This window comes from Schistocerca serialis, chromosome 8, assembly GCF_023864345.2.
Source record: "Schistocerca serialis cubense isolate TAMUIC-IGC-003099 chromosome 8, iqSchSeri2.2, whole genome shotgun sequence".
NCBI classification, from domain to species: Eukaryota; Metazoa; Arthropoda; class Insecta; order Orthoptera; family Acrididae; genus Schistocerca; species Schistocerca serialis.
The window spans coordinates 449,315,870-449,326,119 of NC_064645.1; the positions used below are offsets into that span (position 1 = coordinate 449,315,870).

Here is a 10,250-nt window from a genome sequence, read left to right on the forward strand (position 1 = left end):
ATACATGTAATATTCAAGTTCCGCTATTACCGCAAACTGCAGGCATACAGCGTCGATCCAAAATTACGTGACTAGCCAGGTTTGAAGTTGAAAACCTGCGCATTAGCCTACGCTGAACCCACAGATACTCTACGGCTGCAGTAGACGACGAGTTTCTTGTTCGTGTCACACGTCCCGTGTAAAATGGGATTAAGCTGTGAGATAACAACAACCCCATCAAAAGTGGCAGTCAGTTGGCGCCAGTATGTGAAATTGTGCTGTTGATTTTAAGACAGTGTAGCAGATGTATTTTATGTTGTAGAAACAAATGCATTTCATAACGTCGAAGACTTCATCTGAATGTGAAACACGCAACATTCCTCGTCGTCACGTAATGGACAAGGAGGGCATTCGGCTACAGAAACAAGAGCTTCAACCATCATAGGAAAAGTGTATTTTGTGCGGACCCAAAGAACGATAACGCCGAGAAAACTAGAAAATAAATAAACAAGCACTGACACCTCACGTTTCTTTACTTCTTTTGCCCGGTGACTCTGGCAGATGCGGAGTCGGCATTTTCGAGGCTCCTTTCGCAAACTGTTTTCAGGTCAGCCTCTCAGAAAGCAAGGTGGTTCACTGACGTAAGCAGGACGACGTGGCGTGGCGTGCCCACCGTTGTAAACAAACACTATAACGTCACGACGATCTGGTTGAATCCGAAGAATACTCCCTATTACCGCACGCGTCTCGCCGGCGGTTGAGCAATCGCGGACGGAGGAAGGACGCCGCGATAGATGGGGGTGATGCGTCATGCTGGGTCGGCAGCGAGGGTCACCAATCAGCAGGAACTGCGCGGCGAGCTGTCTCCACGTGGGGAGCGCGCTTTCTCAGCTACCCAAGCAGGCCAGACGCTTGGTCACAAGACAGAAATTCTATGCCACCGACAGACCTAAGACCCCGCAACCTCGCCCCCCCCCCCCCCCCCTCTGCCTCTCCCTCCCTCACAGGGCGTGGCGGAGGTTATCCTGAACAACAGCAACAGCTATACTGTGTTCATCATAAGAATAAACCTCTTGTAAACATTAGACCATTTATTTTTTTTCGCGTTTGCTGGAATGTCACTGGGTTTTGTATCACATGGAGCGGAAGCTAAGCTGTCTCGAGTACAGTCAAATACGACAATAAGAATACGTTTTTTGCTGTCCGTTACGCGCATCTGACTAAGCAATAATACGGGGCTGCAGCCAGCTGGTCCAACTAATCTGCAGTGGTGTGACCAGTTGAAGGTGGGACGTGAAAAAGAGACGAGCAGAAGAGAAGCAATATAGATTCGTATGTCATTTAATTTTTAAACAGAATGAAATATTCGGCAAAACTCCAGCAATATCTCAAGCTCCTTAGGATAACAGACGGAAAGCAAAACATGTTCTCGTCCTTGGGTAACACACTATTGTAATTAAGAGATGCGTGTGACGCAAAAGCGTATTGCAGGGATTTCACCGACTGCTTAAATATCGAAGCCACTGAAGGTATTACCTTCAATCAGTTATCTGGTAATCCCTCAATTCCTTTCATATCAGAATCTGAGAAATAAACTTCAGAAACTGTCAAGCGGATCAACAACAGAACGCAAAAAAAACATTCAAGCACCACATTTTCTCCTCCTCCTCTTTTATAACGCGCCTCTCTGTATGTCGCCAGCAATCGACAGTTAGCGTGTGACTGAGCTTCGTGTATTAGTTCCAGTACGTCTGGCAGCTTCGATGTCTCGCTATTTCTCGTGACAAGTCCCTTAACTTGGCTCCAGATCACTTCTGTTCGGTTCATATTGCAGTGTTACGGTGGCAACTGTAAAAATGCAGCCTTTTTTATGGGGTGCTCAACGTTATGAAAATCGTTGTCCATGTTTCCAAAACTCTTACCATTCTGGCTCGCGTGAGACCACATCTGTGATATAAAACAATGAATAAAGTCAGAGGAAAGAGTATTTGACCTTTCATTCATGTCCTAAAAATAATTTTTGCGTTTCCTTATTTTAAACAATCTTTATTAATAATCTTTTATAAAATATTGATAGCTGAGAATTTGTATTTGCAATGAAAACCAGAATTTTTCGTTCAATGCGTAATTAAAAACAAGAACACGTGCATTTTTCATTAAAATGATGAGCCGTGTGAATTAACATACAATTGATGAATTTTATATTTAAATGATTCGAGCTGAACGTAAAAATGAACGACCAAAGCGAGATTTGAACCTTCAATCCGTGGAATCAGCTGGAGTACCATTTTTAACGCTTCATCTACGCTTTCCGTATTCAAAAATCCAGTACTTTAGTTCAAACAGTTCTTCGGAATAGTTCTAAGCTGGTTCTCCAGTAAACTTGTAAAAAAAACATTAACAACAATCTGTTCTCGCCACTTCTTTATTCTGTTCCACGCACGAATTTCACTGCGGACAAGGAAGCAGCGTCTGTCATATTCGCACTGCGTATTAACAGCGCAACGATCAGAGCACAACAGTGCAGAAACTGGGACTGTACACGATTTTTGAAATAAAATCCACATAGCTAAAATACAGTATGATTTAGAAAAACGCTAGATATTCTAATATCTTAAAGTTTCGTTCAACATAACCTAGTAATAAGATACATAATACATAAGTAGTACCACTTCCAGGAGCGTAACACCACCAGTGTACGTATGCTACGGCTGCTGACCGATCCAGCGTTTGTGCTTGTTAACATCAGGTTTACTTTTATGATTAACAAAGTAGTCATTTCCTTTCCTGTTTCCACTTTCAAAAAGAGCGAGGGCATCAAATGCCGGTTCTCTAAATTTTCTCAGTAGTGTTCCTCGAGAAGAAAATCGCCTTCACTCCAGGGATTCTCATTTGAGTTCATACCTCATAAATTGGTAAGAGATGGAACTGGTCCACCATGGTACACAAAACAGGTCCGAACGCTGTTGCAGAGGCAACGCAAAAAGCATGCGAAGTTCAGAAGAACGCGAAATCCCGAAGATTGGCTAAAATTTACAGACGCGCGAAATTTGGCACGGACTTCAATGCGAGATGCCTTTAATAGGTTCCACAACGAAACATTGTCTCGAAATTTGGTAGAAAATCCGAAGAAATTCTGGTCGTATGTAAAGTACACAAGCGGCAAGACGCAGTCAATACCTTCGCTGCGCAGTGCCGATGGTAGTTACCGTTGACTGTGCCGCTAAAGCGGAGTTATTGAACGCAGTTTTCCGAAATTCCTTCACCAGGGAAGACGAATGGAATATTCCAGAATTTGAAACACGAACAGCTGCTAGCATGAGTTTCTTAGAAGTAGATACCTTAGGGGTTGCGAAGCAACTCAAATCGCTTGATACAGGCAAGTCTTCAGGTCCATATTGTATACCGATTAGGTTCCTGTCAGATTACTCTGATACAATAGCTCCCTACTTAGCAATCATATACAACCGCTCGCTCACCGATAGACCTGTACCTGCCGATTGGAAAATTGCGCAGGTCGCACCAGTGTTTCAAAAGGGTAGTAGGAGTAATCCATCGAACTACAGACCTGTATCATTGACGTCGGTTTGCAGTAGGGTTTTGAAGCATATACTGTACTCAAACATTACGAATCACCTCGAAGGGAACGATCTATTGATACGTAATCAGCATGGTTACAGAAAACATCGTTCTTGTGCAACGGAGCTAGCTCTTTATTCGCACGAAGTAATGGCCGCTATCCACAGTGATTATGCTAAAGAACTTGCCCCCTTTCTATCAGCAATTTATCGTAGATCGCTGGAAGAACGTAAAGTACCTAGCGACTGGAAGAAAGCGCAGGTCGTTCCCATTTTCAAGAAGGGTCATAAATCAGATGCGAATAATTATAGGCCTATTTCGCTTACGTCAATCTGTTGTAGAATAATGGAACATGTTTTGTGTTCTCGTATTATGACGTTCTTAGATAATACAAATCTCCTTCATCATAACCAACATGGATTCCGCAAACAGAGATCATGTGAAACTCAGCTCGCCCTATTTGCCCAAGAAATTCACAGTGCCATAGACACTGGCGAGCAGATTGATGCCGTATTCCTGGACTTCAGGAAGGCATTTGATACGGTTCCGCACTTACGTTTAGTGAAAAAAATACGAGCTTACGGAATATCGGACCAGGTTTGTGATTGGATTCAGGATTTCCTAGAAGAAAGAACACAACATGTCATTCTTAACGGTTCAAAATCTGCAGATGTAGAGGTAATTTCGGGAGTACCGCAGGGATGCGTGATAGGACCTTTATTGTTTACAATATACATAAATGATTTAGTTGACAACATCGGTAGCTCCGTGAGGCTATTTGCAGATGACACGGTTGTCTACAAGAAAGTAGCAACATCAGAAGACTCGTACGTACTCCAGGAGGACCTGCAGAGGATTAATGCATGGTGCGACAGCTGGCAGCTTTCCCTAAACGTAGATAAATGTAATATAATGCGCATACATAGGGGCAGAAATCCATTCCAGTACGATTATGCCATAGGTGGTAAATCATTGGAAGCGGTAACGACCGTAAAATACTTAGGAGTTACTATCCGGAGCGATCTGAAGTGGAATGATCACATAAAACAAATAGTGGGAAAAGCAGGCGCCAGGTTGAGATTCATAGGAAGAATTCTAAGAAAATGTGACTCATCGACGAAAGAAGTAGGTTACAAAACGCTTGTTCGTCCGATTCTTGAGTATTGCTCATCAGTATGGGACCCTTACCAGGTTGGATTAATAGAAGAGATAGACATGATCCAGCGAAAAGCAGCGCGATTCGTCATGGGGACATTTAGTCAGCGCGAGAGCGTTACGGAGATGCTGAACAAGCTCCAGTGGCGGACACTTCAAGAAAGGCGTTACGCAATACGGAGAGGTTTATTATCGAAATTACGAGAGAGCACATTCCGGGAAGAGATGGGCAACATATTACTACCGCCCACATATATCTCGCGTAATGATCACAACGAAAAGATCCGAGAAATTAGAGCAAATACGGAGACTTACAAGCAGTCGTTCTTCCCACGCACAATTCGTGAATGGAACAGGGAAGGGGGGATCAGATAGTGGTACAATAAGTACCCTCCGCCACACACCGTAAGGTGGCTCGCGGAGTATAGATGTAGATGTAGATGTAGATGTAGATCTCAAGTTGATTCCGTATTTCTAGATTTCCGGAAAGCTTTTGACACCGTTCCTCACAAGCGACTTCTAATCAAGTTGCGGGCCTATGGGCGACTGGATTCGTGATTTCCTGTCAGGAATGTTGGAGTTCGTAGTAACAGACGGCAAATCATCGAGTAAAACTGAAGTGATATCAGGTGTTCCCCAGGGAAGCGTCCTGGGACCTCTGCTGTTCCTGTTCTATATAAATGACCTGGGTGACAATCTGGGCACTTCTCTTAGGTTGTTCGCAGATGATGCTGTAATTTACCGTCTAGTAAGGTCATCCGAAGACCAGTATCAGTTGCAAAGCGATTTAGAATAGATTGCTGTATGGTTTAGCAGGTGGCAGTTGACGCTAAATAACGAAAAGTGTGAGGTGATCCACATGAGTTCCAAAAGAAATCCGTTGGAATTCAATTACTCGATAAATAGTAAAATTCTCGAGGCTGTCAATTCAACTAAGTACCTGGGTGTAAAAATTACGAACAAAGGTTGCGTTTCATTGGCAAGACACTTAGAAGATGCAACAAGTCCACTAAAGAGACAGCTTACACTACACTCGTTCGTCCTCTGTTAGAATATTGCTCCGCGGTGTGGGATCCTTACCAGGTCGGATTGGCGGAGGACATCGAAAGGGTGCAAAAAAGGGCAGATCGTTTTGTATTATCACGTAATAGGGGGGGAAAGTGTGGCAGATATGATACGCGAGCTGGGATGGAAGTCATTAAAGCAAAGACATTTTTCGTCGCGGCGAAATTTCAGTCACCAACTTTCTCTTCCGAATGCGAAAATATTTTTTGAGCCCAACCTCCATAGGTAGGAATGATCATCAAAATAAAATAAGAGAAATCAGAGCTCGAACAGAAAGGTTTAGGCGTTCGTTTTTCCCGCGCGCTGTTCGGGAGTGGAATGGTAGGGAGATAGTATGATTGTGGCTCGATGAACCCTATGCCAAGCACTTAAATGTGAATTGCAGAGTAATCATGTAGATGTAGATGTAGATGAAACATCTTCGTAACACTTCCGTCTGTTGTTCGAACCTACCAACAACCAATATAGCAGCACGCCTCTGAATATCTTTGATATCTTCCTGCAATCAGACGTCGTACGGATCCCAAGTACTCGAACAGTACTCAATAGTAGATGGTACTAGCGTCCTATAGACGAACCACACTTTTCCAAAAGCCTCCCAAAAAACCGAAGTCGGCCATTTGCTTTCACTACCACAATCTTCACATGCTCGTTCCATTTCATATCGCTTTGGAACGTTACGCCCAGAGATTTAAAGGACGTCAATACGTCAAGCAGGACAGGACTAAAGCTGTATCCGAAAATTATACGTTTGTTTTTCCTACTAATTCGCATTAACTTACGTTTGTCGACGTTTAGAGCTAACTAACTCATCACACAAACTAGAAATTTTATCTAAGTCATTTTTATCCTCCTAGAATCACTCGACTTCGACACCTTCCCGTACACCAGAGTCCTGTCCACCAGATCATTTATGTACATAGAAAACAATAGCGGCCCTGTCACACTTCCTTGGGACACTCCTGACGATACCCTTGTCTCTGATGAAAATTCGCCATGGAGGACCATATAATTATTTACGAAGTCGTTGAGCCATTCACATATCTGGGAGCCTGTTCCGTATGCTTGTACGTTCATTAACAGTCTGCTGTGGGGTACCGTGTCAGATGCTTTTTGGAAATCTAGAAGTATGAAATCTGCCTGACGCCTTTCACCCATAGTTTGTAATATATACTGTGAGAAAAGGACAAACTAAGTTTCGTACAGGCGACGCTTTCTAAAACCGTGCTGATTTATGGACATAAGCTTTTCGGGTTCCAGGAAATTTATTACATACGAACTCAGAACATGATCTAGAATTCTGCAGCAAACCGATGTTAAGGGTATTGATCTGTAATTTTGCAGGTCCCTTCTTTTAGCTTTCTTATATACAGGAATCACCTGCGCCTTTTTTTTCCAGCCGCTTGGGACTTCGCGATAGGCCAGAGGTTCGCCATAAATGTAAGCTAAGTACGGCCCCAATGCCGCAGAGTATTCTTAGTAAAACCGAATGAGATTCCATCCGGACCTGGACTCGCTTTCGGGAGGACGACAGTTCAAACCCGCGTTCGGCCCTCCTGATTTTGGTTTTCCGTGATTTCCCTAAATCGCTTCGGCAAAATTCCGTCATAATCTCACTGTTTGGTCCCTTCCCCCAAATCAACCAACCAATCAACCGAACCTGGGGGCTAAACAGTTTTCGAATCTTTCAATTATTTCTCTACAGCAGGGATGGTTATTACTGTCATCCATACGGGATGCTGTGCGATGTTCACGTATGTTTGTAAGATTCTCCTGCGTTAACGATTTCTTAAATGCGAAATTAAAACCTCGCCTTTCCTTTTGCTATATTATACTTTCACACCAGACTGGTCAACAAGTGACTGGATAGAAGCCTTAGACCTGCTTAGCGATTGTACATAGGACCAGAGCCTTCTCGAGTTCTCGGCCATATCTTTTGCTAATGTATGTGGGTGGTAGTAGTACGTTTCCTGCATAGCTTTTTCCACAGACGCACGAATCTTTACTAACCTTTTCCTGCCATCGTCTGCGCTTTCTCTTTTCCAGACGATTAGACCGTCAGTGGCAGAGCACCTCGTGTTCCTGTTGCTAAAAAGTCGAGTACACTGTTCGTTTGTTCTATATTTTTACGAGCTTTAAATGGAAGCGACTGCAGTGATGGATAGGAACTGTGATTGCTGTCTGCAGATGCGAGCTGAGTTAGTAACCCTTCGCTCACAGCTCCAGGCAGAGTTGGCTTCCGTCACACAGCTTGAGGCTGCTGCCAAGGGGCATCACTGTGGGGGTCGGACGTGACGATGCCAGGGATGTCGAGCATGTCCCACGTGTAATCCCGGTCGCTCCACTGCTGTGTCCACCCCAGGTACTGTCTGCACTGAGGCTGACCTCTCACCTGTGGTCGAGTGGGAGATCGTTCCAAAGTCTGGCAGGCAGCGAAGGACTTTCCGAGATGGCGATCATGGGGCCTCCCCAGTTCGTTTGACGAATAGGTTTCGGCCGTTATCTGTGGCTGACGAAATATTTAAGCCGAATGCAGTCATCCACCCTGTTCCAGAGGAAGCTTCTCAGCCCGCAAGGTCTGGGCATTCACAGACGGCGGGTTTGCTGGTAGTTGTGAGCTCCAACGTTAGGGGTGCAATGGGGCTCCTTAGGAACATGGCTGCCAAGGAGGGGAAGGAAGCCAATGTGCACTTCGTGTGCATACCGGGAGGAGTCATTCCAGATGTGGAAAGGGTGCTTCCGGACATCATGAAGAGTACAGGGTGCCTCATGCCGGTACCAGCGTGTCGCTTTCGTTCGGAAGGGATTCTCTCTGGTATCGGGCGACTAGCGCAAATGGTGAAGACTGGCAGTCTTGCTTGCGAGATCAAGGCAGTGCTCACCACCTGTAGCATCGTCGATAGAACCGACTGTGGTCCTTTGGTGCAGAGCTGAGTGGAGGGTCTGAATCAGAGGCTCAGGCAGTTCTGTGACCGTGTAGGCTGCAGATTCCTTGACTTGTGCCATCGAGTGGTGGATTTCCGGGTTCCGCTTAATAGGTCAGAAGTCCGCTCGCTACACACAGGAAGTGGCTACACGGGTAGCAAGGCCTGTGTGGATGGGACTGGGCGGTTTTTTAGGTTAGACGGTATCAGGAAACCACAGAAATGGCGTCCGTCTAAAAGGGGGCAGGTAAAACACAGTAAGGTAGCTGTAGCAACAATCGGTATTGTAGTTCTAAAGTGTCGTACCTATGTTGGGAAAGAACCACAGCTCCAAGCCCTAACAGATAGCACTGAAGCTCAGACAGTTATAGGTACAGAAAGCTGGCTAAAGCCGGAAATAAGTTCAGCCGAAATTTTTTCTAACGACCTAACGGTGTTCAGAAAGGATAGATAAAATACAGTTAGTGGTGGAGCATTTATTGCTGTACCTTGCAGTGAAACTGAAGTAGATAGTTACTGCGAAATGGTATGGGCAGAGGTTATACTTGACAATCGGACTAAACTATTAATTGGATCCTTTTACCGACCCCCCGACTCAGAAGATATAGTTGCTGAGCGGTTCAAAGAAATCTTGAGTCTCATTTCAAATAGATACGCCACTCATACAATTATAGTCGGTGGTGGCTTCAATCTGCCCTCAATATGCTGAAAAAATTATACGTTTAAAGCCGGCGGCAGGAATAAAACGTCACCCGAAATTTTAGTAAATGCATTCTCAGAAAATTATTTTGAACAATTAGTTCATGAGCCCACTTAAAGCGTAAATGGTTGCGAAAGCAACAAATAATCAAAGACAAATAGGGAGTATCATGGCAGATACAGGGATTAGCGACCACAAGGCAGTTACTGATAGGCTGAATACCGTAACCGTAACACCCACAACCATCAAAAAGAAGCGGAAAGTACTCCTATTTAAAACAGCTGATAAAAATTCTCTTAACGCCTTTTTAAGAGACAGCCTCTACTCCTTCCGATCTGATTATGTAAGCATAGAAAAGATGTGGAACGATTTCAAAGAGATAGTATGGACGACAATTGAGATATATATACCACATAAATTAAGAAGTGATGGTACCCATCCACCTTGGTACACAAAATGAGTCAGATCGCTGCTGCAGAAGCAACAAAAAAAAAAAAAGGCCAAAACTAAAAGAACGCAAAATCGCCAAGATTGGCAAAGTTCTGCAGAAGTCGAAATATAGCTAGTGTAAGAACGAGAAACATATTACGTAAATTGAAGGAGGGGGGGGGGGGGAGATAAAGGAAAGGAGAGTAATTAATTATAACAGCGGCATCGAGACTTCGTACGAAAAAATGTGTGCCGAGTCGGGACTTCAACCCGGGACTTGACTGCTAACTAGACAGTTGTGTTGTTCGATTCGGCTGGGGAGCGTGCATTAGCGATAAACCTGGTGTCCGGATGGCGCAGTGGTTAACGCAGCTGCCCAGGAAGCAGGAGATACCGGGTTCGAGTCCCGGTCTGGCACA

General features: G+C 44.4%; 1 non-coding gene across 1 annotated transcript; it reads left to right on the forward strand.

The window, feature by feature from the left end:
- Positions 1–10,176: 10,176 nt before the first annotated feature.
- On the forward strand, positions 10,177–10,250 carry Trnap-agg (transfer RNA proline (anticodon AGG)). Its single transcript has one exon. It is a non-coding gene; the product is annotated as a tRNA-Pro (tRNA).